The sequence below is a fragment of the Salvelinus alpinus genome, chromosome 2 (assembly GCF_045679555.1).
Source record: "Salvelinus alpinus chromosome 2, SLU_Salpinus.1, whole genome shotgun sequence".
NCBI lineage: Eukaryota > Metazoa > Chordata > Actinopteri > Salmoniformes > Salmonidae > Salvelinus > Salvelinus alpinus.
The window spans coordinates 114,032,340-114,038,711 of NC_092087.1; the positions used below are offsets into that span (position 1 = coordinate 114,032,340).

Below are 6,372 nucleotides of genomic sequence, written 5' to 3' on the forward strand. Positions count from 1 at the left end.
ACATAGACCGACTGTAGGACCCATAACTTCACCTGATAACAACATAGACCTACTGTAGGACCCATAACTTCACCTAACAACAACAGACCTACTGTAGGACCCACAACTTCACCTAACAATAACATAGACCTACTATAGGACCCATAACTTCACCTAACAACAACATAGACCTAGGACTATATATCATTTAATATTTCAGGTGAAACATGGAAACTAAAATGTCTTTGTCATGACATTTCATAACCTGATCACCAGATAATTTTGTGAATAATCCCACTAGGCTACTCTGTAATGTGTTGTCATTCTAAATGTCCTGAATAAAGGAAAATAGCTCTGTGTGTTGTACAATAGCCTATCCATCAAGGAACAGTTCTCTACACATTATGAGCTAAGTATCTCTGTGCCCAAACAGACTAACGAGACCCTACAGTAAATCAAGCAGACAATAACATTATAAACACCAATTTGTTAGGGATGTTGGATCCAACGTGGAGCACGGCATAACTGTCTTTACCAGAGTAATGAATGAAGAAGCACTTTGGTTGTTGTTGCATGTCGTGATGTTTGTAATTTGACTGTCAAAATTGTCCGACAGCAAGATCCAGAATTTACGTTGAAGTTTATCATAAGCTGACTATAACTACTGTTCCCTGAAGGAGGGAAACTAGGTTTTCATAATGCTGACCCAAACGGATACTAAATGAAACGGCCCCTGGCAGACCACCCAGACCTGACCCCGCAAGATACGCCAGTTTTGTCAATTTATTAAATTGTCTTTCATTTGAAACACTCCTGTCAATGTTGAGTAAGGATGCACACCTGATTGCGCATATAGAAGTAGGATTAGTCTACCTGCCTATAAATATGCCCATTTGGGGATGTCTGATAGTATTTCTGATTGTCTTAACGCACCACCACTAATGAGTTGTGGAGCTTCTCAAAGTAATTTTTTCTTCACCTCAAACAGCAAGTAAACAAAGTCTTAATGAAATCAATTGCGAATGACAATAGTTCCTCAAAGTATTTTCGTAAAACATTTCCAGCTCTTGCCCTTTCACCATTCGGCACTTGATTGGTTACACTTCTCCTTCCCCCATCCCTCAGCTGTTTACCAAACCAAGTCTCTGGGCAGCCATTTTGTTGCTGTTTAAAAAACCCACACAACCCAGCAATCTGCAGTTCAAACAATAACAAATCTGTCATTCCACCACTGTTTTGGTAATAAAATGATTATGGGGTTGGAGAAATGTAACTAGAGAAAGACAGACCTATGGATGCAAGGACTGACCATCAATGATATCAACATTATAATTTTAACCATGTTGAGGCGATACAGTGTTGCTTTACATTGGTTCTAAAAATTGTAGTAAAAAAAGCTTATTTGGGGTTCTGATGGGGTAAACAGTTGACCTAAGCTCATGAGGCATGTGTTATATTCTTCAAGAATCAATGGCTATAAATAAATCATTTAAAAGTCACAATATGGATGTATCAATTGCAGATTTCCCCTTTAACACCAAACATCAGTTCAACAACCGCAGAGTTTGTGCCTCTGTATTTAAGACAGTACTTACTAGTGTTAATCAGGGAACGGTTTCCCAAAACCATCTTATGGCTAAATTCATCGTTAGAACCATTGGATGCCTTAAGATGTGTTTGGGAAACCGGGCCCAGATATCCAGTTTCCTCCTCTTCTTCCTCCAACTTTTTCGATGTAACAGTCATCTCTTCCTCCTCCTCTTTCACTCTGAACGCGTCTTCCTCTTCTTTCACAGTAACGGCCTCATCCTCTACTTCTTGTTTTACTGTGATATCCTCATCTCCTTTAGCAGGAGAGTAGCTTAGTGACCGCATGGTCGGGGATGTTAGCTAGCTAGGCTAATGCTAACTTAACCAGCCCGCTAGCTGACTAATAACCACAACACCGTAAATATGAAATTAAATCGGATAACTAACTAGACGATAGAAGTGGGTTTAAAACACAGTGGCTAATATACACTAAAGCGTCTAAAGAGATATATTGGTTCGGCTATTTTGTCTAGCAAGCTACCGAGGTGGGTGACTAACTGTTGCTACTGTTGAAAGACGCGTTCCGTCCACTAGATTATACGTCACACCAACAGCATAACCTTAAAGTCGCAGACCGCCATCTGCTGACTGGAATGGGTAACGCAGTTGAGTAAAATGTATATTTTATCTTCAGACAACAAGTTAAAGTGTAGGGAGCATTAGTTTGTACTCACCAGTGTAACAATACAGTGTTGTTAAAGACTTAGTAAGCTAGTTGTAGTCACGATATGGTTACCTATAAGTACAAACAGTTATGTTTTTGCGTTATTACATATTTTTTTTACTTATTTCGGGAAATCTTCTAAACTACCCACAATGCACTATTTCCCAAGGTCATATGGATGATCTACTCTGTGCTACTGAGTTTGTATGCCAGTGTAACGGTGTAATGAAGCTACATGTTTTAAATATATTTAACCTTTATTTAACTAGGCAAGTCAGTTATTAAGAACACATTCTTATTTACATTGACGGCCTACCCCGGCCAAACCCCAACCCAGACGATGCTGGGCCAATTGTGCGCTGCCCTATGGGACTCCCAATCACGGCCTGTTATGATACAGCCTGGATTTGAACCAGGGTCTGTAGTGACACCTCTAGCACTGAGATGCCATACCTTAGACCGCTGCGCTGCTCGTGTGTTTACATTACACTCGGTGTAATACACTCAGTGATAAAGGTATTGGATTCTGGGTAATCCACAGCAGGTTTTTGGAGAATTAGAAAATTGAGTGGTCCTGGGATAGAAATGTATAAAGTTGACATTACATCATAAAATCCACGTTTTAAATCACACATTAGCGATTTATGTTTTAGTAACTACTGTTGTTGGTTTGGCGTCAAATAAGCCTCTCTTTATATGTTATTTGCCAAATCTCAGTTTTCCATGTGGGTTTTGTGCTAAAGTTTCCTCTTTCAAGTTGGTATCTAACTGGAAAATGCATCTTCTTTAGGAGTGCTATTTTTACCCTGTCGACTACTGATCATTCATCCACACTGTGTGTCTCATCAATGCAGGTCATTTATGACAAATGTATAAAGTACATGTTCTATAAACTCATGAACACCAGCCAGTTGATCAGCCCGGTTTTGTTAGTTTAGGTGTATTATACTTCTTCACCACCAGAGGGGGACATTTAGTCATTTTCCAGGTTAATTTGATATATTTTGATAGTAAAATGGATGACAGTGAATGAATATGAGACACATGGAAACAATGTATTTATTTTATTATAGTAAATTAGGAATTAGTAGGAATTGTTAAATCCACTATATGATCACAATGACTTTGATAGACATTTCAATTGTTTTTTGTTAGTATATTATAGGGCAGATTAATGGAGAATTGCTGTGGGAGTGCTATTTATATCCCGTCACTACTGATCATTCATCCAGACTGTGTGTGTCCCATCATTGCAGCTTTGGAAATAAATGAACTATCCATCCATTGCTCCTTCCTGTTTTGACTCAGTGACTTGAGAGACCAGGAAGGTCACACTAGCTCGATAGGTTGATATCTAGCTCAAGCTTCACCTCATGCTTTTCATTAACTGTGTGGTTGTGTTATCTAGTGGGAACCTGTTAGCACGGTGGGCTCTGGTGCCTTCTTGCCGTGGGCTCAAGACGACAGAGGAAATCAACCTGCTTGCTCCTTTTTGATTTTGTAAACTTTTCGATGGGGATGTTATGTTTGATACCGGAGCTACGAGCCATGCGTCCAAATCACTAAACAATCATCCAAAGCAGTGTGCGGATGCCTGTATCACTTTATCAGCAGCACGTCATCAAAGACGTCTGAAGCTTAATTTCATTGAACAACCACCTGATTGGTTTGGTATTGGGCTGGTTCGACACTGCAGGCGACTGCCAACTGACTGATCTACAAATCACCTTACACCATAAATAACTACTCATTACTATTGAAGCAGTGTGTCACTTTATCAGCATTGATCAATGACTTCTGAAGGTTAATTTTCTCCCATCATTCTGTTTGTCTCCGATCTTTTGATCTGCAAACACGTTTAGGTTTTGTTAGTTTGGTTCTAAATGGTCTCGGTGCTGGTTGGCTACGCTGGTTAGGCTAATAGCTAGTTGGCTAAATAGCTAACGTTAGCTGGTTGGCTACGCTGGTTAGGCTAATAGCTAGTTGGCTAAATAGCCAGCAGCATACCACCCTGCATACCACTGGCTTGCTTCTGAAGCTAAGCAGGGTTGGTCCTGGTCAGTCCCTGGATGGGAGACCAGATGCTGCTGGAAGTGGTGTTGGAGGGCCAGTAGGAGGCACTCTTTCCTCTGGTCTAAAAAAAATATCCCAATGCCCCAGGGCAGTGATTGGGGACACTGCCCTGTGTAGGGTTCCGTCTTTCGGATGGGACGTTAAACGGGTGTCCTGACTCTCTGAGGTCATTAAAGATCCCATGGCACTTATCGTAAGACTAGGGGTGTTAACCCTGGTGTCCTGGCTAAATTCCCAATCTGGCCCTCAAACCATCATGGTCACCTAATAATCCCCAGTTTACAATTGGCTCATTCATCCCCCTCCTCTCCCCTGTAACTATTCCCCAGGTCGTTGCTGCAAATGAGAACGTGTTCTCAGTCAACTTACCTGGTAAAATAAATAGCTAACGTTAGCTGGTTGGCTATGCTTGTTAGGCTAGTAGGCTAAATAGCTAACGTTAGCTGGCAGGCTAAGATAACTGCATATAGCTAACATTAGCTGGCTGGCTAAGATAACTGCATATAGCTAATGTTAGCTGGCTGGCTAAGATAACTGCATATAGCTAACATTCATTTGATATTTGGTTAGATGGCGTTATGTATTTACAAAACTGTGGTTTACTTTAATCAGGCAAGTCATGAGTGCAAATTATTGGTTTAATTTAAAGTTATACATTTTAAGTTATTTCTGTTGTAGTTTACATCATAGGGAATAGGCTGGTCATCCATATTACTTCACACCTGACTTTGGCATTCTTCTAAATTCTGATTGGTTAAATGTAATAACTTAAAGGGAATAGAGTTTGACAGCAGGTCTTTATATTATTATAAAATTATATCATCAGGAGTCAGATGTGAAGGAGGAGGTTGATCATCAGGAGTCAGATGTGAAGGAGGAGGTTGATCATCAGGAGTCAGATGTGAAGGAGGAGGTTGATCATCAGGAGTCAGATGTGAAGGAGGAGGTTGATCATCAGGAGTCAGATGTGAAGGAGGAGGTTGATCATCAGGAGTCAGATGTGAAGGAGGAGGTTGATCATCAGGAGTCAGATGTGAAGGAGGAGGTTGATCATCAGGAGTCAGATGTGAAGGAGGAGGTTGATCATCAGGAGTCAGATGTGAAGGAGGAGGTTGATCATCAGTGAACCTCTAGGATCGTGGCTGGGCTGGCGTTTCCACTTCCAGCTTGGTCATATATTTTGATGCATTGAATGTTGATATTGTGTTATATGTTATATATTTGTACCTCCTGTTTCATGAAGTGATGTCACTAAGTACTGCCCCTTTATACACAGTGCATTCTGAAGTTTTCAGACCCCTTCACTTTTTCCACATTTTGTTACGTTACAGCCTTATTCTAAAATGGATTCATTAATTTTTCCCCCCTCATCAATCTACACACAATATCCAATAATGACATGACAATATCCAATAATGACATGACAATACCCCATAATGACATCACAATACCCCATAATGACAAAGCAAAAACAGGTTTTTATAAATGATAAATGAATTTTTTTTGATTTTCTTTAAAAAACAAGGACATTTCTAAGTGACCTCAAACTTTTGAACGGTAGTGTACATCTACATGATGTATTGTTACACCATGTAGGAGCAGTATAGACCTAGTCTGTTCATTATATACATCTACATGATGTATTGTTACACCATGTAGGAGCAGTATGGACCTAGTCTGTTCATTATATACATCTACATGATGTATTGTTACACCATGTAGGAGCAGTATAGACCTAGTCTGTTCATTATATACATCTACATGATGTATTGTTACACCATGTAGGAGCAGTATAGACCTAGTCTGTTCATTATATACATCTACATGATGTATTGTTACACCATGTAGGAGCAGTATAGACCTAGTCTGTTCATTATATACATCTACATGATGTATTGTTACACCATGTAGGAGCAGTATAGACCTAGTCTGTTCATTATATACATCTACATGATGTATTGTTACACCATGTAGGAGCAGTATGGACCTAGTCTGTTCATTATATACATCTACATGATGTATTGTTACACCATGTAGGAGCAGTATAGACCTAGTCTGTTCATTAT

General features: G+C 39.8%; 1 protein-coding gene across 1 annotated transcript in view; it reads left to right on the plus strand.

The window, feature by feature from the left end:
* LOC139548844 (zinc finger protein 180-like) overlaps positions 1-6,372 on the plus strand; it is a 274,302-nt gene that overhangs the window by 137,376 nt on the left and 130,554 nt on the right. The gene's annotated exons all lie outside the window — the stretch shown is intronic.